Source organism: Oncorhynchus nerka, linkage group LG15 (genome assembly GCF_034236695.1).
Source record: "Oncorhynchus nerka isolate Pitt River linkage group LG15, Oner_Uvic_2.0, whole genome shotgun sequence".
NCBI lineage: Eukaryota > Metazoa > Chordata > Actinopteri > Salmoniformes > Salmonidae > Oncorhynchus > Oncorhynchus nerka.
Window position 1 is genome coordinate 81,225,425 of NC_088410.1, and position 27,991 is coordinate 81,253,415.

At 40.1% G+C, this 27,991-nt stretch overlaps 1 long non-coding RNA gene and 1 pseudogene across 1 annotated transcript; one reads left to right on the forward strand and one right to left on the reverse strand.

Annotated features, from left to right (window-relative positions):
* Window positions 1-7,630: 7,630 nt before the first annotated feature.
* The window catches only part of LOC115143394 (inositol 1,4,5-trisphosphate receptor type 1-like), a 151,866-nt pseudogene continuing 131,505 nt past the window's right edge, over window positions 7,631-27,991 (reverse strand).
* LOC135560247 (uncharacterized) lies at window positions 10,833-27,104 on the forward strand. The gene is made up of 2 exons (XR_010458846.1): window positions 10,833-10,906; window positions 25,642-27,104. It is a non-coding gene; the product is annotated as an uncharacterized LOC135560247 (long non-coding RNA).

Below are 27,991 nucleotides of genomic sequence, written 5' to 3' on the forward strand. Positions count from 1 at the left end.
GTCTACGTGTTAAATAAACCCTGTGACTAGACACGTCTCTCCGTTGGAGAGCTGATCTACCTCCGTCACATGAGCCTCACGTGTTGGACGGTTGCTTTCAAGCCATCTAGAGTACAACCCATTTCTATAGTTAAAGAGGATCTGCACGAGAATGGCCCTCCCTCTTATTCTAGCGGGCTGTGTCCCGTGTACCACCATGCTACAGCTATGCTACGAGAACATAAGACAACTCTAGGCAGAACGTGCAAGTATATGTTTACTATATAGAAAGTAGGGCAGAATTCCTTACACACTTAGCCTTATAGACTACCGTTTGTTATTACTGTATGTTCTACATTCCGGCTTCTGTTCCATGTACAGCATTCATATGCATAATAGTGACATGGCATATATAAAGTTATTACAGGAAAGTGTCAGAATTAAGATACAATAGATGCATTATCACATTCCTGTTATTCTATAGTCATATGCAGAATAGTGGTTTATAGGGGAGAGAAGGTAAGCTACCCCTTCTATGGCTTAATTGTATTACAATTCAGAATATATCCACAGAACATTTACAGGGAAGAACATATAACTTTTCTTTCGCGTGTAGCCTCACATATTCAACTTGTGTCCGTGTGAGGGTTAAAGCTGCAGGTATCGGTAGAAGCAATAACAACGCGTGTACTCGCCCCTGTTTCGGTAAAAAACCAAGAGATGGGGCTGGAGAAATGTAACCAATCTCAAATTCATAGACAGAGCTATTGATGCAAGAACTGACGATCTATTATAACATTACAGTTTTAACCATGTTTTGAGGCTATATAGTGTTTGTTTACATTTACATTGTTTACAAACATGGAGTAAAACAAGCTTATCGTTTGGGTTGTGATGGGGTATTCCATAGTTGAACTAAGCTCATCAGGTATTTATAAGTTGTATTCTTCAAAAATCAATGGGTAGACCTACATATGTATAAGTATATTAATGCAAAAGTAATGTATATTAATGTATACGTTCAAAAATGGATGTAGCAAATGCAAATTGCCCATTTAAAATAAAAATGTTTGTGAATGTTTTTTTACCTTCATGATGAGAAAATTGTATTTCATATATTTCTCTTTTAAGTATTATCTTTAGTAGGTTTTCAATTTTAGGTTTAGATAAAGCCTATATAGGCCTGCCTGTGTCCATGACAATAATTCCTAATAAACCAATCCACCTAACCTAAGAGTAGACTACAGTCAATAAACTATTATATAAAACTGTAATGCCCCGTGGGAATAATTATTTGGTGTGGTGCATAGCCTAATGTTTTATTTTCCCCACGCTGCTCTGTATTCTCGCATGTGCGAATAGGCTCAGAGTGGACACGGTTTCCACACATTAATAATTTGAGTCTACACGTGCACCTGCAGATGGATGATTTTGTTGATCGGTGTGTTACCTGCTGCACTGAGCTGTCACGTTGAGCTCCAACATGGCCACGCGAACCGAAACCAGCTCCCTGCCACTGACGTCATGCACTTTAGAGCTGAGCGTGCAGGTCTACCTAGTGGCCACACACCACACACATGTATGTTCCCAGCAAGAACAACAGATATTTTCATGGCAGATAATTACAAATAGCATAGTAGGCTTACACTGTAGTATGATATGTCTGGACAATATACCTAGATTAGAAGGTTGATAAATAGGGGAGGACTGGCCATCTGACATTTTGGGCAAATACCAGATGGGCTGGTCCATTTTTAGCCCAGTGGGCCTGTCTAACTTTTTTTGTTGTTGTTGCTCAAACCGATCATTATCTGGCTAATAATGGGGGGAGGGCCTCAATATTAGAAATGCCAGGTTGATTTTTTGGTCCCATGCCAGGGTTGATTTTTTTGGGTCCCAGTCCACCACTGTAGATAAATATGGAACAGACCAGGTCTCTAATTTGGAATCCATTAGCCTATTCAAAATATTCCATTGTTTATTACAATATGTTTATGGTGCATTCGGAAAGTATTCATATGTATATATTTTAAACTAATCAATCTACACCCAATGTCCCATATTGACAAAGTGAAAAGAGAAATTTAGCAAATTTAATACAAATATTAAACAGAAATACCTGATTTACATAAATATGACCCTTTGCTATGAGACTCAAAATTGAGCGCAGGAGAATCTGTTTCCATTGATCACCCTTGAGATGTTTCTTCAACTTGATTAGACTAGACCTGTGGTAAAATCAATTGATTGGACATGATTTGGAAAGGCACCCACCTGTCTATATAAGGTCCCACAGTTGACAGTGCATGTCAGAGCAAAATCCAAGCCATGAGGTTGAAGGAATTGTCTGTAGAGCTCTAAGACAGGATTGTGTGGAGGCACAGATCTGGGGAAGGGTACCACAACATTTCTGCAGCTTGAAGGTCCCCAAGAACACAGTGGCCTCCATCATTATTTAATAGAAGAAGTTTGGAACTACCAAGACTGTTCCTAAAGCTGGCCGCTCGGCCAAACTGAGCAATCGGGCCTTGGGCCTTGGTCAGGGAGGTGACCAAGAACCCAATGGTCACTCTGACAGAGCTCTAGAGTTCTTCTGTGGAGATGAGGGAACCTTCCAGAAGGACAACCATCTCTGCAGCACTCCACCAATCAGGCATTTATGGTAGAGTGGCCAGACGGCAGCAACTCCTCAGTAAAAAGGCACATGACAGCCTGCTTGGAGTTTGACAAAAGGCACCTAAAGGACTCTCAGACCATGAGAAACAAGATTCTCTGGTCTGATGAAACCAAGATTGAACTCTTTGGGCTGAATGCCAAATGTCACGTCTGCAGGAAAGCTGGCACCATCTCTACGGTGAAGCATGATGGTGGCAGCATCGTGCTGTGTGGATGGTTTTCAGCGGCAGGGACTGGGAGACAAGTCAGGATTGACGGAAAGATGAACGGAGAAAAGTAGAGAGATATCATTGATGAAAACCTGCTTGAGCACTCAGGTCCTTAGACTGGGGGTGAAGGTTCACCTTCGAACCGGACAAAACCCTAAGCACACAGCCAAGACAATGCAGGAGTGGCTTCGGGACATGTCCTTGAGTGGCCCAGTCAGAGCCCGGACTTGAACCCGATCTAAGATCTCTGGAGAGACCTGAAAATAGCTGTGAAGCAACGCTCCCTCTCCAACCTGACAGAAATTGAAAGGATCTGCAGAGAAGAATGGGCGAAACTCCCCCAATACAGGTGTGCCAAGCTTGTAGCGTTATACCCAAGAAGACTTTACACTGTAATGGCTGCCAAGTTTTTATTTATTTATTTCACCTTTATTTAACCAGGTAGGCTAGTTGAGAACAAGTTCTCATTTGCAACTGCGACCTGGCCAAGATAAAGCAAAGCAGTTCGACACATACAACACCGCAGAGTTATACGTGGAACAAACAAACATACAATCAATAATACAGTAGGAAAATCTATATACAGCATGTGCAAATGAGGTAGGATAAGAGAGGTAAGGCAATAAATAGGCCATGGTGGAAAAGTAATTACAATATAGCAATTAAACACTGGAATGGTAGGATGTGCAGAAGATTTTTGCAGTTTGTTCCAGTCATTGGCAGCAGAGAACTGGAAGGAGAGGCAGCCAAAGGAAGAATTGGCTTTGGGGGTGACCAGTGAGATATACCTGCTGGAGTGCGTGCTACGGGTGGGTGCTGCTATGGTGACCAGTGAGCTGAGATAAGGCGGGGCTTTACCTAGCAGAGGCTTGTAGATTACCTGGAGTCAGTGTATTTGGCGACGAGTATGAAGCAAGGGCCAGCCAACAAGAGCATACAGGTCGCAGTGGTGGGTAGTATATGGGGCTTTGGTGACAAAATGTATGGCACTGTGATAGACTGCATCCAATTTGTTGAGTAGAAAGGTGCTTCAACAAAGTACTGAGCAAAGGGTGAATACTTATGTAAAAGTAATGTTTCAGTTTTTATTTTTTATAAATGAATAAGTTCTCAAAACCTGTTTTTGCTTTGTCATTATGGGTTATTGTGTGTAGATTGATGAGGGAAAAAACAAAATGTAACAAAGTGTGGTAAAAGTCAAGGGGTCTGAAAACTTTCCAAAGGCACTGTATATACAAATAATGGTGTCTATTGACAGTATGGACAGAAATGAATAGAACATGTGTGTACAGCAGTATATAGGATGAGCAATGACTAGAGTACAGTACATAACGTTTATATAATACCTTTTCATATTTTATTCTATTTGATATACATGAAGTAGGTGAAACAGTTTGTAAACATTATTTAAGTGACCAGTCTCTAAGGGGCAGGGTAGAGTATCAGGTGGTAGCTGGGTAGAACAGTGACTAAGACTAGTAGTGACTGTTTAACAGTCTGATGGCCTGGAGATAGAAGCTGTTTCTCAGGCTCTTTGTCCCAGCTTTGATGCACATTTACTGTCTCTGCCTTGTATATGGTAGTGGGGTGAACAGGCTGTGGCTCGGGTGGCTGATGTCCTTGACGATCTTCCTTGACTTCCTGTGACACTGGGTGCTGTAGATGTCCTGGAGGGCAGGCAGTGTGCCCCTGGTGATACATTGGGCTGACTGCACCACTCTCTGGAGAGCCCTGCAGTTGCGGACGGTGCAATTGCCATACCAGGCGATGATACAGCCTGACAGGATGCTCTCAATTGTGCATTTGTAGAGGTTTGTGAGGGTCAATAATTTTATCACACCTATCTTTTTGAGAGCAAAAATATATAACTTGTTAAACAAAATCTATTTCTCTGTGCAATTGTATTACCAAAACACAGTGCCTTCAGAAAGTATTTATACCCCTTGACTTATTCCACATTTTGTTGTGCTACAGCCTGAATCCAAAATGGATTCAATTGTTTTTTCCCCCTCACCCATCTACACAAAGTGTAGATGGGTGAGTAATGACAAAGTGAACACATGTATTTAGAAATGTTTGCAAATTTATTGAAATGAAATACAGAAATATATCATTTACATAAGTAATCACACCCGAGTCCATAATTTGTAGAAGCACCTTTCTGGAGAAAATATTCTTTATTCTTTTCAAAATTCAAAGCTCTGTCAAATTGGTTGTTGAAAATCAATCAACCATTTTCAAGTCCTGCCATGGATTTTCAAGTAGATTTAAGTCAAAACTGTAACTCGGCCACTCAGGAACATTCACTGTCTTCTTGGTAAGCAACTCCAGTATATATTTGTCCTTGTGTTATACGTTATTGCCCTGCCGAAAGCTGTTTGGTGAAAAGCAGATTGAAGCAGGTTTTCCTCTAGGATTTTGCCTGTGATTAGCTCTACTCTGTTTCTTTTTTAACCTGAAAAACTCCCCAGTCCAAAACAATCACAATCATACACAACTTGATGCAGCTACCACTATGCTTGAAAATATGGAGAGTGGTACTCAGTAATGTGCATTCAGGAAAAAAAGTTAATTGCTTTGCCACATTTTTTGTACTACTTTAGTGCATTGTTGCAAACAGGATGCATGTTTTGGAATATTAATATTCTATACTGGCTTCCTTCTTTTCACTCTGTCAATTAGGTTAGTATTGTGGAGTAACTACAATGTTCTTGATCCATCCTCAGTTTTCTCCTATCACAGCCATTTAACTCTGTAACTGCTATAAAGTCACCATTGGCCTCATGGTGAAATCCCTTAGTGGTTTTCTTCCTCTCCGGGAACTGAGTTAGGTAGGACACTTATGTGTTTGTAGTGACTGGGTGTAATGATACGCCATCCAACATGTAATTAATAACTTCACCATGTTCAAAGGGATATTCAATGTTTTTTTCCCCCCATTTACCAATAGGTGCCCTTCTTTGCGAGGCATTGGAAAATCCCCCTGGTCTTTGTAGTTGAATCTGTGTTTGAAATTCACTGCTCGACTGAGGGACCTTACAGATAATTGTATGAGTGGGGTGCAGAGATGAGTCAGTATTATACAACTGTTTTAAACACTATTATTGCACACAGATTGAGTCCATGCAACTTATGTGACTTGTTAACAACATTTTTACCCCTGAGCTTACATTGAACAAAAATATAAACGCAGCATGTAAAGTGTTGGTCCCATGTTTCATGAGTTTAAAAAAAAAGATCCTAAAGATTTTCCATATGCACAAAAAGCTTATTTATCTCAAATATTGGGCAAAAATTGGTTTACATCCCTGTTTGTGAGGATTTCTGCTTTGCCAAGTAGTCCATCCACCTGACAGTGGTGGAATATCAAGAAGCTGATTAAACAGCATGATCATTACACAGGTGCACCTTGGAAAAACATTGTGTGTAGGCCAGTGACATTTTAAATTCAGGCTGTAACAACAAAATGTAGAAAAAAGTAAATTGGTGTGAATACTTTCTGAAGGCACTGTAGCTCAGTATTTGTATTATTTATTGTATACATCATCTTTTGTTCATTTTTATCAAGGGTGCCAATAATTTGAGGTGACTGTATTTAGTCACAACCATATTCATACTATATTTCCTTTGCACAGATTACAAGCATTCACTCCATATTCATTTGTCAGTGTTTGGCAGAGGTTTAAAGTACTACTTAAGTTGTTTTTTGGGGTATCTGTACTTTACTATTAACAACTTTTACTTCACTACATTCCCTTAGAAAATAATATACTTTTTACTACATACATTTTTCCTGACACCCAAATGTAGTTGTTACATTTTGAATGCTTAGCAGGACAGGAAAATGGTCAAATTCACACACTTATCAAGAGAACATCCCTGGTCATCCCTACTGCCTCTGATCTGGCAGACTCCCCAAACACAAATGCTTTGTCTGTAAATTATGTCTGAGTGTTGGATTGAGCCCCTGGCTGTCCGTAAATAAAAGACAAACAAGAAATTGGTGACATCTGGTTTGCTTAACATAAGGAATGTTAAAGGATTTATACTTTTACTTTTGATTCTGAAGCATATTTTAGCAATAACATTTACTTTCGATACTTAAATCTATTTAAAACCAAAGACTTTAACTCAAGTAATATTTTACTGGGTGTCTTTAACTTGAATAATTTTCTATTAAGGTATATTCACTTTTACTCAAGTATGATAAAATGGGTACTTTTTCCACCACTGCTGTTTAATAAACCTTAGGTATGTGGAAAATACTGCAGGAAAGTCCACCGATGAAGCTGGACAATTAAAAGCTCCTTTTGTGCCTTTGCGTTTGGTTACTCTGTAAACTTGCTGATGTTCTCAAGTCTACAGACACGCACAAGTCTATTCATATTTTAGTAAACATGCTCCGTTTCTCTGAATAACTAAATTGTCACCCTAAGAGGATCTCAATCTCCAACACTCTTCTGTGCACCAGCATATCCGCATATACTATATACTGTGTATAAATTCTTCAATATTTGTGACAATACTTACAAAGAGTTGACTACAAATAAAGTAATATTTCTTTAACAGAAGCAGACACTGCATAAGTAGGTGAAAAATGTGGGGAAGTTACCTCTGACCTTTTCAGCTAGATTTTACAATGGACTACAAGACTGTCCATTTACACAGTGAGCAGAGGGAAACGAGAAGACTGGACTACAGCTTCCCTTCATATGGTAGCCCAGTAGCATACAGTGTAGTGACAAAATTCAGTGGTGGACGTAAAGGAGAATTACATATTTTATTAGACAATTCTACATTATTTTACAATTCTAACAGTGCTTAAATCTTTAAAATGAGTCCTCTGCACATTCATTTTCAGTAACACTGATTTTAAATTCCACATTCATTTTCTGAAAACATGGGTCCCTATTCAAAAAAACAATGGCTTAAGCGACATAGTGCTTAAGCGACATAAGTACAACAATACAAATCAATAAATAATAATATATCAAATAAACAGCAGAATTGAGAACAGAAATCTGTGGTGAATGATAAAACAAAGGAAAAAGAAAGTGGCTTTGTCACAAGTAGTAAATCAGAACAAAAAAACGTCTTAAAGGGACAAAATGGCACACATGACAGGTGTTATAATTACAAGAGGATAAACCTCTATGACAGATGCTAATAATATGTAGTGCAAGACAATGTGGAAATATGATTAATAAACACATAACAGCATGATGACATTTTTACATAATACATTTGTTTGGATGAAGAAAAGCAAGTATCCTAAAAGCTTTAAATGGCAGTTTTATATAAGAAAGCAAATACCATAAAACAGTACAAGATAGGACACAATCTTATTTGCAGAAATGAAACCGAAAACAAGACCTATACTTGCTCTCAGACAATATACTATCTCTAGGAAGTGCATTTAAGACTTTTTATGCAACCTTCTGAAAGAAATAAAACAAGTAAAATCAGAAAGGCCAGAACAATGCTTAATCTGTCTGACCAACTGCTATTCTACATGGAGTCATTTTCATATGTGAAGTCCAACAGGTCCCTATTTCATTTAAAAGCAAAATAATACAAAATAAAGCTCCCATGTGGAAAAAAGTTCTGTCCCTATTAAATAAGACATTACTTTAGGAACAACTTAAATTCACACACCAAGGAGTTTGCATATTAAAGTAGTGATATTGCACAGGATACAAAAATAAGACATTAAATACTGCTTGCTATACCAGTAGTAAATACAAAAAGATGTTTATTTCCATGTATCCCAGTGCCATTTCACGTCGGACTACATCTTCCTGTGTCCGGTACAGCTCTGCTGCAGGGCCGGCGCCAGAACAAATCAGTTGGACAGGCATTTCATTTCTATAGGCGGACCCATTTTTTTCACGGGACCTCTTGCGTGCATGCGCTTGCACAAATTTTGGTGATGGGTGTTATAATAAAAGCCATAGGCAGCTCGTGAGTTTCAAGTTTGGGGAAGCTTACAGTTTATCCCGCCATTTCTACCTATCTGCGTATCAGTTATGATTATTTGTATATGAACATTTTGTGGAACAGTTTCATTTCCATAATAATGTTTTTGTTTCTCAAAATTATTGTTACGTGGTTAATCATAAAAATCTGAATTAAAATGACACAAATCTAAAAGTTAAAATTCAACCAATGCAAGAGCACCAACCTCTGCCAAATGGACACATTGATACACCGTGATCCATTGGCCGCTAAAGACATGTATAAAATAAACATGAGCTGGCGCACATCCAGAAAACTTATTTTGTGTGGAGGTGCTGACTAATGGCGAATAAACTATAAAAATAAAGAGAGTCACGCCGAAATGTTGGTGATTTACCCAATAAATTACTGAGAGTTTATATATGGAGTGTGTGACTCCCTTTATTTTTTAAGGTTTATAGGCTAAAGAAATTAACACAGAGTTCAGAGATCGCCTATAGGCCAATGCAGCACCTAGACCAACAACTTCCATCGTCAACTAAGTAAAATACATAGGCCTAAAGTGACAAATAAAAACTGTAGAAAATATCCTGAAGAAAATTCAGGTTCTTTCAATCACATTCATCGCTCTACTGTACCTGCCTGCCTGTCTTTCTATCTATCTGTCTTGACTTGCTAGTGCAACATTGTATCAACTCAGCAGGTTGGCGTGCTCAGGCGCTCCCTCAACGTTATCAGGGGAGAGAAACCACTCACATGTTCATTGCTCACATGGAGCACTCCAAACAAAATACAAGGACAAAAATCCTAAAATGATGGTTATGAAATAAACCAAAACTTGGTTCTCACAAGTGTAGCAGGTTGTGAACTCTGTAAACAATGTTTCCACTCCAAGAATGAGAACAGTAAATGACTGCAGAAATTAATGTAACCAAATAACAGAGATTAACGGTACATTTACTAGGCCTACTGGTTACATGTGTAATGGGGAATTTATCAAAATAAATGATCAAAGGGAAAACCATTCACACAATGAATGTGCAAGAATTCACGGGAGACAGCGGGACATATTCTGGAGAGGTGAGTGCATGCATTCTGGAGAGAGACGCCCATATCTTCGCCACACCCCTCCGCTTCTTGTCTCAACATTTTAAATTATACTCAAGCCACATTATCTTCACACATTTTAGATGTTTTTCCGCTGACAGCCACAATTCAATAATTAGCTAGGCTTATTGCCACGTGCTCTGCCCAAATTGCTGGCTTTCCTAATAGGCATAGGCCTATGCACTTGTGATTTGAAATAATCCACAGCTATCTAAAAAAAAAAAAAAACGAATGATCCTCTGTGGCTAAGTCATGATCTCTGGTAAAGTATTTACTATTATTTTATTTAGACAGAAGTCATTATATAATTTTGGCAAAACATCAATTTACTTTAGGGGAAGCTACTATTCGAACAGTACACTGTTTACCCACCAACTTTTCTTTGTAATTCGCAAGTGGCTGAAACCAGATGTCTGTATATAATGACGAGATGCCCATGTCTCCGCCCTAACAGTGCGAGTCACTGTGGGAATGCAGGCAACAAGCTTAGGTCTGCATATTATGCCCATAGAAACGCATTCAGGACAGATTTGTGGCGAGAGTGAGCCCTCTTGCTTCACCTCTGCCTCTCTGCTGAAACCATGGAGCGAAACAGCACCACTCTGTATTACTACGTGTAGCCCATGTATCTGATGCTGTCTGGCCAGATAAAGTATGACATGACATACTCCTTTTGTTCAAACAGCATCAGATACATGGTCTACACATACGGAGACAGAGGGGCGCTGTTTCGCTCGCAAGCTTTATCTGAGATTGATGCGTCTTTGACTTCTCAGTCAAATAAATTATCAATATTTCAAGGAGGTACGGTAGGGCAGACCAGGCCCCCTACAGCCCGCCCAGAATGCCGGCCCTGCTCTGCTGTATTTCAAGTTCACCCAGTAAAGGCCATGTAATGAGAATTCACTTACATTTTTACATAGAAAACATTTGGCACCGATCCCAACTGGACTGGAAAAAGGATGGGTTGCCTGGGCGTGGTGAGTGATTTTGTTTGAGTTATACCTTTGTAGGCTAACCTACATATTACAATTATATGACTAGCTAATTCAATGTGCTACGCTTCACAAACACATTTGGTAGCTACAGTATATATGCAGGACGGGAGGGAGCACTAAGTGAAGACTCTGCAATCTGTTCCCTATTCAAAGACAAAGCAGTAGAAGTAGCTCTCCCTGGGTCTTGTGGCTGGGTAGGGGGGGGCGTCCTTGCCTCAGCCTCACGCAGTTTGCTGGGGGTTGGCGTGTTGAGGATGACCCAACAGTCCGATCCTCTGTTTCTGCTTCCTCTGCTCTGTCATCTAGAGGACAACACACAGGACAGATGCTAGGTTATTTACTCATTTCCTGTATCTGTACATCTGCTGCTTTTGTAACTTCTATGGGTGGGATATAGGTTGTCTGTGTCTGACACTTACAGTACCTCCAAATAAGCTCTTACTACGTTTCTTGTTCAGAGAAACAAAAGTATAAACTGCCCGTGCCTGCAAATTCTGCACAGCAATGTGCTGAGAGCTTTTGGCTTTGACGGGAGGGTTTCAGGGTTTCATTTGAAACGTATCCTCTATCCTTTCAGAATGTCATCTCCTCTAACAACAAGTAAACCACAGGAAACAAAAGAAAAGACCAAAAGACCAAAAGAAAAGACCAATAGTGAAACTTTCAAGCCAGGCGCATGAGTAATAATGAAAGATGTTGGCTTTTATGGCAATAGGGACAACAACCATTTTAAATCAATTAAAGTTCTAAAACAAACAAAATAAGTTTAACAAAAAAACGTTTTCTTTGTCATCTTAATATTGCAACGGCAATACAAATACCCTCATAACAATGCTGTTGGTCATCATGAGTTGAGCATTATAAAGGAAATCATTATTAGATGTCGGGAAGTGCTAGAAAGAGCAGCATTATAGTATTACGATAGAGAGCCATAGGGGTGGCCACTGGCTAAACTCAGTTATAGTAGAATGTGACTCTTTATTTGTGCCACAGCAAACTAATTAAGTCAATTTTCATTGGAATGATGTAACAGAGGGAGCTCTTGTTTGGGTCTGTTGTTTGTGAGACGATGTTCTTGTTTCTGTGCCACTTTTGAGTGCCATGGAGCATACTCACGAACCTTCCGGGTAAGGGGGGGGGGGGGGGCACTGCCCTGACTTCTGGGAAAATAAGACTGAAACAATCTAAATGTAAAAGCACAGTTAAGTCTGAATATGTCGGTCAACTAAACTCCTAAAGTAACATTTTCAATTTGGTCTATGTCAGTGTACATGTGAAAGAATTTTGAAAAACTAAGTAGACATCAACCAAACAAAGATTATGGAGATATTTAATCCTGAAAAATCAAGGGGAAAGGGTAGTTGTGTCCTCATCTAAACCATTAGCCATACAACAACCATTTCCTCCTGTCTGGGTCTAGATACCACCCGTATCCTCAAACACTTCTCATTTCATTGAAAGACCAAAATACTATTTTATTTACAAGAAACAGTGTGCTGAGTTTGATGAAATGATTTATGAAAAATGTTATTGAACTGAACAAGGCAAGTTACCATTAAACACACCAAATGCTACACAAAATATATGGAAAATAAAAATTATTTTCATATCAATATTTATACAGACTATGATCAGTTCACTTTACGAGGCTAGATGGCCCCCTCACCTGCTCCTTGAGCTCGGTCAGTTGTCCAGAGAGGTTGGAGACTAGCTTCATGGTGGACTCCAGTTTCTCCTGCAGGCTCCTGATCTCATTCTGCTCCCCGTCCGCATCGCTACATACCAGGGACATGGCCCGCATCCGTGGAAACCAGTCCAGGTTGTGCTCCTGGTGAACAGAGGGAGGAGATATGTTATTCAAGCATGACTAGAACATTTGTTGAAACACTGTAAATAAGGCCAATACATTTTAATTCCGGTCTCTCATCATAATTATAAAAGTTATAGAAAATATTTGGTAACACTTCACATTACTATGCCTTACACTGTAATAAGTACATATTGTAAAAATGTTTCCAAAAAAACACTGAGTGTACAAAACAGTTGTGGCAAGTTGGCTGGATGTCCTTTGGGTGGTGGACCATTCTTGATACACATAGGAAACTGTTGAGCATGAAAAATGCGCCAGCGCTGGAGTTCTTGACACACTCAAACCACTGACTACCATACCCCGATCAAAGGCACTTACAGTTGAAGTCGGAAGTTTACATACACCTTAGCCAAATACATTTAAACTCAGATTTTCACAATTCCTGACATTTAATCCTATTAAAAATTCCTTGACTTAGGTCAGTTAAGATCACTACTTTATTTTAAGAACGTGAAATGTCAGAATAATAGTAGAGAGAATTATTTATTTCAGCTTTTATTTCTTTCATCACATTCCCAGTGGGTCAGAAGTTTACATACACTCAATTAGTATTTGGTATCATTGCCTTTAAACTGTTTTAACTTGGGTCAAACGTTTCGGATAGCCTTCCACATGCTTCCCACAATAAATTGGGTGAATTTTGTCCCATTCCTCCTGACAGAGTTGGTGTAACTGAGTCAGGTTTGTAGGCATCCTTGCTCGCACACACTTTTTCAGTTCTGCAGTTCTTCTATGGGATTGAGGTCAGGGCTTTGTGATGGCAACTCCAATACCTTGACTTTGTTGTCCTTATGCCATTTTGCCACAACTTTGGAAGTATGCTTGGGGTCATTCTCCATTTGGAAGACTCATTTGCGACCAAGCTTTAACTTCCTGACTGATGTCCTGAGATGTTGCTTCAATATATCCACAATTTTCCTCCCTCATGAAGTCATCTATTTTGTGAAGTTCACCAGTCCCCCCTGCAGCAAAGCACTCCCACAACATGATGCTGCCACCCCCATGCTTCACAGTTGGGATGGTATTCTGTGGCTTGCAAGTCTCCCCCTTTTTCCTCCAAACATAACGATGGTCATTATGGCCAACCAAAAAGTACGATCTTTGTCTCCATGTGCAGTTGCAAACCGTAGTCTAGCCTTTGTATGGCGGTTTTGGAGCAGTGGCATCTTCCTTGCTGAGCGGCCTTTCAAGTTATGTCGATATAGGACTCGTTTTACTGTGGATATAGTTAATTTGGTACCTGTTTCCTCCAGCATCTTCACAAGGTCCTTTGCTGCCGTTCTGGGATTGATTTGCACTTTTCACACCAAAGTATGTTCATCTCTAGGAGACAGAACGCATCTCTTTCCTGAGTGGTATGATGGCTGCGTTGTCGCATGGTATTTATACTTGCATACTATTGTTTGTACAGATGAACGTGGTACATTCAGGCATTTGGAAATTGCTCCCAAGTATTAACCAGACTTGTGGAGGTCTACAATTTTTATCCTGAGGTCTTGGCTGATTTATTTTGATTTTCCCATGAGGTCCAGCAAAGAGGCACGGAGTTTGAAAGTAGGGCATGAAAGACATCGACAGGTACACCTACAATTGACTCAACTGATGTCAATTAGCCTATCAGAAGCTTCTAAAGCCATGACATCATTTTCTGGAATTTTCCAAGCTGTTTAAGGGCACAGTCAACTTAGTGTATGTATACTTCTGACCCACTGGAATGGTGATACAGTGAATTATAATTGAAATAATCTGTCTGTAAACGATTGTTGGAAAAATGACTTGTGTCGTGCACAAAGTAGATGTCCTAACTGACTTGCCAAAACTATAGTTTGTTAACAAGAAATTTGTGGAGTGGTTGAAAAACAAGTTTTAATGACTCCAACCTAAGTGTATGTAAAATTCTGACTTCAACTGTAAATATTTTGTCTTGCCCATTCACCTTCTGAATGGCACACATACACAATCTATGTCTCAATTGTCTCAAGGCTTAAAAATCTTTCTTCAAACTGACTCCTTGCCTTAATCTACACTAATTGAAGTGGACTTAACAGGTGATATCAATAAAGGACCACAGCATTTACCTGGATTCACCTGGTCAGTCTATGTAATGGATAGAGCAGACATTCCTAATATTTTGTATACTAATTTTATATTGTATATCTAGGGTTGCAAAGAGAGGGTAAATTACTGGAAACTTTTAAGTTTACTTGTAAACTACAATAATTTTATTAACTTTCAATGAGCTTTGGGAATTTTATCAGATGACTTCAGATTATCACACGTCTAATTATATTTGGCCCTCTGTGTGGCCTTAACAGATGTAAAATATATAAAATAAGATGATTTTAAAATAGAATTAAAACATTATCCTAAATATTAACCATTAACTTAGTAAATACCATATGAGGGATTCAGCATGATTTTTTTTACACATTTATTCATTTTACTATGTCAAAATGTCTTTGTTGTAAATGTTTTGGCGCCAAACATGTGGCAGTTTTGAAAAAATCTATAGCTGGGAGAGTTAATAAAAGAAAATGCCATTGTTGATTAGATGCTTTTTCTTCATTAATTAGGCCATTTTCTTTTGAACTATATGGTCTATCCACTAGAAAGTCATTGACAATATGGACACAGATTATTTTTTTAATTAAAAAAATACTATATATGAATACATTTTTATAAAAATTAAAATGACCAGAATTACAGAAGATTCCGGTAACTTACTGGTAAATTACTGGTAGCTGTACAACCCTATTAAATGTTCAGAATTGATCAAATAAGCTACAATTTAAACATCAATCAAATCTTTACAATTGCAGTACAATTTCTGATATACACTTATTTTATTTTATTTCACCACTAACATGCTAATACCCTTTGATTTTGGGGGGGACAAAGCCTTACACATTAATGTAACTCAAATGACATCAAATGTATTAGCTAGCTATGGCTTCACTTGGTATACATATGCTGCTTTGACTTGTGTTTCTCTCAAATAAGCAACTCTTTGTTTCACCCTCTGTGTGCACAAATCAAGTCTATAATACAATGTAATAGAATTACATTTGGGGACTTTCCATACCAGGGAGTTCCAATTTAACTTCCTTAAAAACACAGTCAGGTCTACCATTTGCCCTGTTGAATGTGTGAGGGCCAAACAGAGAACACATCATTTACTTAGAATTAACAATAGAGATCCTATTAAATTACTAGAACCCTCAAAGTTCCAGAATGGGTTTAAAATGGCACCCATATTGGTCAGGGAGTAATCCAAACCAGTCTAATTGGAATGAATGGCAGTACAGGCATAATCCTGATTTTACTTATGCAGGAATATAAAAGTAAGGCATGTGATATCAGAAATTATGTAATAGAATTATTAGTTTACAGTTTATACGGGTATTATACAACTTTTTGACATAAATACTCTCTAATATATATGTAAACTGACCATAAATGTGGCTCTTTTCCAGTGGTGGAAAAAGTACCCAATTGTCATACTTGAGTAAAAGTAAAAATGCCTTAATAGAAAATGAAAGTCACCCAGTAAAAAACTACTTGAGTAAAAGTCTAAAATTATTTGGTTTTAAATATACTTAAGTGTCAAAAGTAAATGCAATTGCTAAAGTGTACTTAAATATGAAAAGTACAAGTATACATCATTTCATATTCCCTATATTAAGCAAAGCAGACGGCCATATTTTCTAGTTTTTCTTTCTTTCCAGAGAGCCAGAGGCACGCTCCAACTCTGACAAAATGTACAAATGAAGCATGTGTTAAGTGAGTCCGCCAGATCAGAGGCAGTAGGGATGACCAGGGATGTTCTCTTGATAAGTGTGAATTAGACCATTTTCTTGTCCTGCTGAGCATTCAAAGTGTAACAAGTACTTTTGGGTGTTAGTCAAAAATATTAATAGTATTGTAAAGTACAGATACCCCCAAAAACGATTAAAGTAGTAGTTTAAAGAATTTTTTACTTAATTAGGTTATTTACATCTCTGCTCGTTTCAGGAAACTGGGCATATGTCGCACGTCACAGGAGAGTCATTTGCAAGTAATTTTCATTTTATTTGATCAAAATGCCTTCTGGAACAGGTCAACTTTCATGTGTCTTAATAACAAATGTGTATGCCATCGTTAAATACGAATACAATTGTTCAATTATGAGCCTAGTTGGTTTAGCCACAGAAAAAGTAAGCAACCTTCCTGCTAGCCCTGATTGGCTGAAATAATGAGTGGGCTGGACATGCCAAGAGATGAGTTCGGATTGGTCTGCCATGTAGCTTGCTTCTGTCTATTTGAGCTGGTCAGTATGTGTACTGTTGGTAATCCTGTCTAACATGGCTTTTAAAAATATATATTGCATAGTAGAACAGCATAAGTGCTGCTCTCCACTTTCTGGAGGACCGAGTTTTGAAATCAGTGGAATTAGAGTATGATAGCTAAGGAGATGGAGAAAACACCTGTCTCCGAATTACATCTTCAAACTAAGGGCAACCATGGAATCCGTGACAGAGAGGGAGAAGCATCCATCCATGTATATGGGTAAGATAGTCTAGCTAGCTCCATTTTCAGATATTACACGTTTCAAATTTAGTCAGAAAGTCGTTTTCATTTCAAGTTAAAATGTACTGTTAGCTAGCTAGCTAACGTTAGCTGGCTGGCTCGCTTGCTAACGTTACGTGTATGATTTGTGTAGTAATATTATTCATATCTCAGAGTCATTTGCTTTGCTAGTTATAGCCTAACGTTAGCTAGCTAATATTGATCCTGGTTTGATAGATACCAGCAGATTCATGCAGGGTAGTAACGTCATGAGTTTAAATTATGGTTCATTGTCTTAACAAAAGACTCCACTATGCAAGTATCCATTTCAATAGAATGTTTATGATTTCACTGCGACAGATGTTGATAGACGTAGCTGGTAAATTCGAGCGCAGAATAACTGACAAATTTATGAACGCTCAACACCCGTTGAATATGGCCTGTGTCAGTAAACGTTGGCAAAAAAGTGTAATTAAATTGTTGACAGCAGCACAGTTGCAGTCACCAACGCTCTGGATAACATAAAAACAGCCTAACCAGCCCTGCTAGTGTGAATAAATGGTCAGTGAGCTGTTCTCTCAGCAAGCTAGCCAAAGTTAGCCAGTTAGCTTGGGTGTATAACTCGGCTACTCAGGAACATTCACTGTCTTCTTGGTAAGCAGCTCCAGTATAGATTTGGCCTTGTGTTTTAGGTTATTGTCCTGTTGAAAGGTGAATTAATCTCACAGTGTCTGGTGGAAAGCCGACTGGACCATGTTTTCCTCTAGGATTTGCCTGTGCTTAGCTCCATTCCCTTTCTTTTTTATCCTGAAAAACTCCCCAGTCCTTAACAATTACAAGCATACCCATAACATAATGCAGCCGCCACTATGCTTGCAAATATATCCATTCAGCAATAGGTGTCCTTTTTTGTGAGGCATTGGAAAACCTCTCTGGTCTTTGTGGATAAATCTGTGTTTGAAATTCACTGCTCGACTGAGGGACCTCCAGATAATTGTATGTGTGGGGTACAGAGATGAGGTAGTCATTCAAAAATCATGTTAAACACTATTATTGCACTTATTATGTGACTTGTTAAAAACATTTATTTAAGTTATTTAGGCTTGCCATAACAAAGGGGTTAAATACTTATTGACTGAAGACATTTCAGCTTTTCATTTTTAATTGATTTGTAAAAATGTTTTAAAAAACGTAATTCCACTTTCACATTATGGGATATTGTGTGTAGGCCAGTGACCGAAAATCTGAATTTAATCCAGCTAATTATTAGAATCAGATGCACTAGATTAGGGTTGGAGAGAAAACCTACAGGATGGTAGCTCTCCAGGAACAGGGTTGGAGATCCCTGTGTTAGTGTAATAGGTTTAATACTGTATAATAGGCTAATTCTATTGATCCCTTTTCCCTTTTTACTCTGCTTTTTACCCTAACAAGCATAACAGTGTCAGATGCTGCTTGTTGTAGTGAAGATGCCTCAGATGCACAGAGCGGATTGGCGAGATCAGGGGGTGTAAAAGAAGTCAGACAACTCTGATAATGACTGGGACTGACGTCAATGGCAGAAGGATTTAGCTGAAATGTCGGGTTGAAGGTGTAAATTGATGGTGCTTGACTCAAGTCTGCAAGTATCTGTGGCCCTCATTATTATTGCGGCCCACCAATCGCTTCTCCGAGGTGCATCCGCATTGTGATTTGAACTATTTAATATTTTTTAAGATTCATGAGTTCATGAAAAGCTATCTACTTTGATTGACAATTCATTGTATTTAAAGTTACAATAGAGAAAATAGACAAAAAATAGAATAACACGTTTTTTTAAAACGCCACCAATCAAATGATCAAGAGGGCAAAAGGGCAGGTTCACCCCTATGCTCTTAGAAAAAAGGTGCTATCTAGAACCTAAAAGGGTTATTTGGCAGTCCCCATAGGAGAACCATTTGAAGAACCCTTTTTGGTTCTAGGTAGAACCGTTTTGGGTTCAATGTAGAACCCTTTCCAACGAGGCTTCTACATGGAACCAAAAAGGGTTCTCCTGTGTGGACAGCCAAAGAACCCTTTTGAAACCCTTTTTGTCTAAGAGTGTTGGGCTCTATCTGTGCATAAAAGAGAAAATGTACTGGGCTTTTCCGTGTAAAAACCCCCATGAGCACAAACATATGAAGTTCGTAGGAGCACAGTTTGGAGTCAAATGAAACCTAAGTGTATATAAACATTAAGGACACCTTCCTAATATTGAGTTGCACCCCCCACACCCTTTTGTCATGGATAGAGCAGGTGTCCTTAATGTTTTGTACAACCAGTGTTTATTAAGGCATCCTAAAAATTAGGAATAAGCAAAGGCTTTGATTTCTGGCCAAATAGCTGGAAAAGACGTCTTAGAAGAAATCTAGCAGAAAAAGTCTTAAAAGGTATTATCAACATTTATATGTAGTTTTACAGAAATTATTTGCCTTCTGTAAGTTTAAGAAATATTGCCTAATGTCTTGTCATTCTGTTACCAAAAAGTTGGAATACCTGCTACTGTCCTCCCTCGGCATACTGTTACGTTCAGCTCATAACTGTTTATCTCTCTTTCTGTCGCATGGTGGTCAAAGCAAGAGTGTGAAAACAGTTGAGACAACTTCTCCCTCTCTCTCTCTCCATTTAATGTCACCTCTCCCTCTTACAGACCCCTACCCATGAGTCCCCTCTCTTTCCATTTACTGTAACCAGCCCTCTCACCCACTGAGCACCGACCGACAACGGAAGTCTATAGACGCTGAAAAGTAGATGAAATGTGGTCAGTCCAAATGTATACCAATCATAGACATCTGCTTCACAAGTTTGGACAGCACAGTACAGTAGAGCACAGTACAGTACAGTAAACTTGAGTATGGGTCAGTGCAATACAGTAAGGTACTGTAATGTACAGTAAAGAGTTTAATACAGCAGAGCACACTAGAGTAGATTACATTATAATTTACTGTACTGAACTCTACTCTTACTGTACTGAACTATACTCTATTGAACTGTATTTTACTGTACTGAACTATACTGTGCTGTCCTGTACTCTACTCTGGGGCGGCAGGGTAGCCTAGTGGTTAGAGCGTTTGGACTCGTAACCGGAAGGTTGCAAGTTCAAACCCCCGAGCTGACATGGTAAAAATCTGTCGTTCTGCCCCTGAACAGGCAGTTAACCCACTGTTCCTAGGCTGTCATTGAAAATAAGAATTTGTTCTTAACTGACTTGCCTGGTAAAATAAATAAATAAAATACTCTGCTGTACTCTACTCTACTCTGCTCTACTGTGAGGTCCAAACTTGTGAAACATAGACGTCTATGATTGGTACAGATTTGTGTCTTGTTTGGGGGAGAGCTAATTAGAATTAATAGCCAATGTGTAGAATAATACCCAAACATGCAAAGGAGGACAATGCCTCTTTCTACCTTTGACCCATGATGTCATTCTGTTACCATCCATATGTTACCGGGTGTTGATCCACTTCACTTACTGTAGTTCAATAATCAAAATAGATTTTTTTTCAAACTCAAGGTGTCATATCATAGCTGTTTTTGGAAAATGTGGTCACATAAAAAACTGAGGGAGATTTGACTGTCATTCTGTTACCAAACTGCACGGTTGTTCCAGTAAATGTGTTTCTGTAACATTTTTGGTGGAAATTGTTCGAAGTAGTCCTTGTGCATAGTGTTGTATGGTTTAACTTGGCAATCAATGGTTTTTGTTTGGCATACGTTTAAAGTGAAGTGAGTCTCAGCGTCATTCTGTTACCGTGGAATTGCTCGACTGCACAAGGTCTGCCTAGTGCACACAGTGTACATACAGTTTTACACGTGGAGAGTATGAGTGTCAGCCAGTCACTAGAGCCTTGAGACAGTGAAAGGGTTGCTGCAATCATCCAGGCGAGCAGCCAAGGGTCACTCCAAACACATTCTTTCACCCCTCCATCTCCTCCAGCACTAGGCCACGACATACCAATGTTATTGTGCACTGTCTGAACCTGACCTCAAACAAGCCAAGGCCGTGTGAATGGGTCTGTCTGGAGTTTCCTTCAACAAAAACACAAGTGCGTAGACACACACACACCATACAAAACAGTCACTCCTTTAGCTACATGCATATGCACTCTCTCACCTTACAAAATAGCATTACGCTATCAATTAGCCTTACTACAGATCCAACAGTAAACAGAAGCACAGTGTTGCCTGAACAGGAGGGTGCTGGGGAGCACCTGCACTGTAGCCTGTGTCTGTTGTGAGTACAGCTGCATGGATGGAAAAGTCCCTTGGTTTCAGTGGTGTAGTCTGAGAAGTGGGGGGTGAGAGTAGCGACTGCAGTGGGCCACAGGTTGGTCCTGGATCAGACAAACAGCAGGACAGGGGAATCACACAGAGACATGTACTCATTCTGAGAGGAGGAAAGGAGTGCTGTGTGCATGCTCCACTTCCTGAACATCCAAAATCACACAGTGCTGCTGTCCCGCATGTTATCAAGTACATTCTGTATTGGATGTCTGCATACTATAATATACTAGAGACGCACCCCCAATAGACACAGTATACTAGTTTCCTATGCTAGCATACTGCTGAATGTAGAATTAGACCCTTGTTTGTCTGCAATCAATTTCAATCAAAAGTGCCAGGCTAATCTTGGACGAGAGGGGAGCAGAGACGTAACGTACAGCAAGATTGCTTAATTATGCCCTTTGCCATCTGTGTCAAGAGTCAGTTTAACAGCCCAGCCCCCCAAACCAGTGTGTTTGGGGGGCTGGGTGTTTACAAGTGAAAACACTTCCAGTAAGTCTCAGACCGCGTGCGGTCAACGCTGACATTAAGTTAATCTTCAAAATGGTTCAATGGAAATGAAAGAAGTGCATTTTTCATTATTAAAACCACAAGGGCCATGACAGAGAAACAGGAAGCTGTGTGGTTTTGACAGCAACAGAAACGTCACAGGCAAGCCACTACATCTACTATTCTTCTATGCAAATTAAAGACACAGTTCACATTTCAAACTAGAGCTAACAAACAAATAGTAACAGTGTGCAAAACACAACAAAAAAACTCCTCACTCTCCCTTCTTCTGAAATGACTCTAATGCATTTTCTTATCAATGCGATTCAAAGTTCAAATCAAGATGCGGATGCATCTTGGAGCAGTGAGCGTGGGCCTCAAAAATAATGAGGGAAACAGATTCTGGTGGACCGGAGTCAAGCATCATCAATTTACACCTTCAATCCGACATTTCAGCTAAAGCCTTCTGCCATTGACGTCAGTCCCAGTCATTGTCAGAGTTGTCTGACTTCTTTCACACCCCCTGATCTCTTCAATCCCCACTGTAAATCTGAGGCATCTTCACAACAACAAGCAGAATTCGACACTGTTATGCTTGTTAGGGTAACCAGCAGAGTAAGAAGGGAAAATGGATTAATAGAATTAGCCTATTATACACCTATTACACTAGAACACAGGGCTCTCCAACCCTGTTCCTGGAGAGCTACCGTCCTGTAGGTTTTCGCTACAACCATAATCTAGCGCATCTGATTCTAATAATTAGCTAGTTGATAAGATGAATCAGGTTAGTTACAACTGGAGTTGGATTGAAAACCTATAAGAGAGTAGCTCTCCAGGAACAGGGTTAGAGAGCCCTGCACTAACTTTGGGCAGAAGGCAGCCTAATGGTTAGAGCGTTGGGCCAGTAACCAAAAGGTTGCTAGATCAAATCCCTGAGCTGACAAAGGTAAAAAATCTGTCGTTCTGCCCCGGAACAAGGCAGTGTTCCTAGGCCATCATTGTAAATAAGAATTTGTTCTTAACGGTCTTGCCTAGTTAAATAAAAGTTAAATAAAAAATAAATGAACATATTTTCACACCAAACTGGAAGTCTCGCCACACCAAACTGGAAGTCTTCCGACTAGCTTGGAAAGACAGTACCGTGCCGTACCGAAGAGCCCTTACTGCTGCTCGATCATCCTATTTTTCTAACTTAATTGAGGAAAATAACTAAAAACTAAAAAAAGCAGCATTCCCCAAGAGAGGATGACTTTCACTTTAGCAGTGATAAATTCATGAACTTCTTTGAGGAAAAGATTATGATTATTAGAAAGCAAATTACGGACTCCTCTTTAAATCTGCGTATTCCTTCAAAGCTCAGTTGTCCTGAGTCTGCACAACTCTGCCAGGACCTAGGATCAAGAGAGACGCTCAAGTGTTTTAGTACTATATCTCTTGACACAATGATGAAAATAATCATGGCCTCTAAACCTACAAGCTGCATACTGGACCCTATTCCAACTAAACTCCTGAAAGAGCTGCTTCCTGTGCTTGGCCCTCCTATGTTGAACATAATAAACGGCTCTCTATCCACCGGATGTGTACCAAACTCACTAAAAGTGGCAGTAATAAAGCCTCTCTTGAAAAAGCCAAACCTTGACCCAGAAAATATTTTAAAAACTATCGGCCTATAACGAATCTTCCATTCCTATCAATTTTTTTAGAAAAGGCTGTTGCGCAGCAACTCACTGCCTTCCTGAAGACAAACAATGTATACGAAATGCTTCAGTCTGGTTTTAGACCCCATCATAGCACTGAGACGGCACTTGTGAAGGTGGTAAATTACATTTTAATGGCATCGGACCGAGGCTCTGCATCTGTCCTCGTGCTCCTAGACCTTAGTGCTGCTTTTGATACCATCGATCACCACATTCTTTTGGAGAGATTGGAAACCCAAATTGGTCTACACGGACAAGTTCTGGCCTGGTTTAGATCTTATCTGTCGGAAAGATATCAGTTTGTCTCTGTGAATGGTTTGTCCTCTGACAAATCAACTGTACATTTCGGTGTTCCTCAAGGTTCCGTTTTAGGACCACTATTGTTTTCACTATATATTTTACCTCTTGGGGATGTTATTCGAAAACATAATGTTAACTTTCACTGCTATGCGGATGACACACAGCTGTACATTTCAATGAAACATGGTGAAGCCCCAAAATTGCCCTTGCTAGAAGCATGTGTTTCAGACATAAGGAAGTGGATGGCTGCAAACTTTCTACTGTTAAACTCGGACAAAACAGAGATGCTTGTCCTAGGTCCCAAGAAACAAAGATATATTCTGTTGAATCTGACATTGAATCTTAATGGTTGTACAGTCGTCTCAAATAAAACTGTGAAGGACCTCGGCGTTACTCTGGACCCTGATCTCTCTTTTGAAGAACATATCAAGACCATTTCAAGGACAGCTTTTTTCCATCTACGTAACATTGCAAAAATCAGAAACTTTCTGTCCAAAAATGATGCAGAAAAATTAATCCATGCTTTTATCACTTCTCGGTTAGACTACTGCAATGCTCTACTTTCCGGCTACCCGGATAAAGCACTAAATATACTTCAGTTAGTGCTAAATACGGCTGCTAGAATCCTGACTAGAACCAAAAAATCGGATCATATTACTCCAGTGCTAGCCTCTCTACACTGGCTTCCTGTCAAAGCAAGGGCTGATTTCAAGGTTTTACTGCTAACCTACAAAGCATTACATGGGCTTGCTCCTACCTATCTCTCTGATTTGGTCCTGCCGTACATACCTACACGTACGCTACGGTCACAAGACGCAGGCCTCCTAATTGTCCCTAGAATTTCTAAGCAAACAGCTGGAGGCAGGGCTTTCTCCTATAGAGCTCCATTTTTATGGAACGGTCTGCCTACCCATGTCAGAGACGCAAACTCGGTCTCAACCTTTAAGTCTTTACTGAAGACTCATCTCTTCAGTGGGTCATATGATTGAGTGTAGTCTGGCCCAGGAGTGGGAAGGTGAACGGAAAGGCTCTGGAGCAATGAACCGCCCTTGCTGTCTCTGCCTGGCCGGTTCCCCTCTTTCCACTGGGATTCTCTGCCTCTAACCCTATTACAGGGGTTCACTGATGTGGTCATCCTGTCTGGGTTGGCGCCCCCCCTTGGGTTGTGCCATGGCGGAGATCTTTGTGGGCTATACTCAGCCTTGTCTCAGGATGGTAAGTTGGTGGTTGAAGATATCCCTCTAGTGGTGTGGGGGCTGTGCTTTGGCAAAGTGGGTGGGGTTATATCCTTCCTGTTTGGCCCTGTCCGGGGGTGTCCTCGGATGGGGCCACAGTGTCTCCTGACCCCTCCTGTCTCAGCCGCCAGTATTTATGCTGCAGTAGTTTATGTGTCGGGGGGCTAGGGTCAGTTAGTTATATCTGGAGTACTTCTCCTGTCCTATTTGGTGTCCTGTGTGAATCTAAGTGTGCATTCTCTAATTCTCTCCTTCTCTCTTTCTTTCTCTCTCTCGGAGGACCTGAGCCCTAGGACCATGCCCCAGGACTACCTGACATGATGACTCCTTGCTGTCCACAGTCCACTTGGCCGTGCTGCTGCTCCAGTTTCAACTGACCTGAGCCCTAGGACCATGCCCCAGGACTACCTGACATGATGACTCCTTGCTGTCCCCAGTCCACCTGACCGTGCTGCTGCTCCAGTTTCAACTGTTCTGCCTTTATTATTATTCGACCATGCTGGTCATTTAGGAACATTTGAACATCTTGGCCATGTTCTGTTATAATCTCCACCCGGCACAGCCAGAAGAGGACTGGCCACCCCACATAGCCTGGTTCCTCTCTAGGTTTCTTCCTAGGTTTTGGCCTTTCTAGGGAGTTTTTCCTAGCCACCGTGCTTCTACACCTGCATTGCTTGCTGTTTGGGGTTTTAGGCTGGGTTTCTGTACAGCACTTTGAGATATCAGCTGATGTACGAAGGGCTATATAAATAAATTTGATTTGATTTGATTTTGAAGTGTATGTCACATGAGAGGCATTTGTCAAAATGTTGTTGTTTTTTTGGCAGAAATGCCTTCTGGAACAGGTGAACTTTCATATGCCTTAATAACAAGCTTGTATGCCATCTGTAAATATGAATAAAATTGTTAAATTGTTAAATTACGAGCCTAGTTGGTTTAGACTCAGAAAAAGACTTCCCGCTAGCCATGATTGGCTGAGATAATGGATGGGTCGGACATGCCGAGAGATGAGTTCGGATTGGTCTGGATGTCATAAGGTGAATGCACCAATTTGTAAGTCGCTCTGGATAAGAGCGTCTGCTAAATGACTTAAATGTAAATGTAATGTAAATGTCTGCAATGTAGCATGCTTCTGTTTATAACATGAGCTGCTCAGTATGTAGATAATCCTTGCTACCGTGACTTTTTTGAAAGATATAGCATTAGCCATGGAGAACGGCAAAAGTGTTGCTACTGCTAGTCGTATGGGTTGGGATTATGGATTCATTGTTTAGCTAGCTAGCTAAAAGACTCCACTAAAACAGATGACTACATGATCCATCAAGTTAGCCAGGTGTGTCTGGGGAGGATTACAGCAATCTATTGTACATATCTAGATAATAGTGACTCATTATTTCACATGACCCATCAATTTAGACAAGTGTCTCTGGGTAAGCATCATCTAATAAATTATACAGTATATGTATCTGGACACTTTATATTTTTGATATAGTGTGTGTTTACCAGAGACAGTAATGTGAAGAACAACATGACCTGCACCAAAGTCAGATTAGGATATAGGCCAAGGACAAGATAAAGTTTTTTCCTTGTCCAAGATGGCATAGCAGCAAGACATGTTTGTTTTTGTCCCGTTTTTGTCCCGTGTAAATATTCAGCTTTTTTTGCTTTTCTATATACATATATTTCAATCTCTTTTTTCATTTTCGAATAAAATATACTTTCCTGCAACCCGCCTCACCCAACGTGGTTTGGATCTGCAATTTCTTTGTTGTTGACCTTATAACTGGACCCTCCAACAGAAGCTAGCCTTCAGAGGCTTTCCAGCTAATTAGCTACTATCTATTTAGTCATTGTTAGTCACTGCTAGCAGTCTTTACCTTTCGCACAGTCACCAGCTGCTTTAGCCCGGATAATATCGGTCTGTCTGCACAGTGTGATGTCAGCCTTGAGCATACTGCTTTTTTCCCCCAATACATCACCGGATTCCTGCCGCATACCCTGGGCCATTACACCGGATCATCGCAGCTAGCTAGCTGCTACCGAGTGCCTGCCGTGGCTAACGTTCTTGTCCAGAAGCAAGCACCAGTTAGCCTCAAGCTAGGCCCATTCCCATTCCCCCGGATAGGAAACGTAGTACACCAACTACAATAACTCTCTTACCAATTGGCCTGGACCCTTTGTCGACAAGAAGCCCTGCCGATCCAAAACGACTGGTCTGCTGACGTAATTCGGCCGATGTGCTCTCAACCGGCCTCTGAGTCGTTGATGTCGGTGAGGACCCAGCTAATAGCCCCGGCCTGCTAACTCTCTGAGCGCCGTGTCTCCCAATGGGCTAGCATAGTGACGACTGCCAAGCGGCTCCCGGTTTTGTTTATTGCTGCATATTGGACCCTATGATCACTCGGCTACACAGCTAATGCCTACTGGACTGTTCATTAACACGGCACTTCATTTTGTTTATCTGTCAGCCCCAGCCTCGAACTCAGGCTCTGTGTGTAGCTAACTGACCCTCTCTGCCCATTCATCCCTATTTAACCATTTACCCATGTTGTCTTAGCTGTTTACCCGTTGTTGTCTTAGCCCTCCCAATCAACACCTGTGATTGTTTTATGCCTCCTTCTAATGTCAA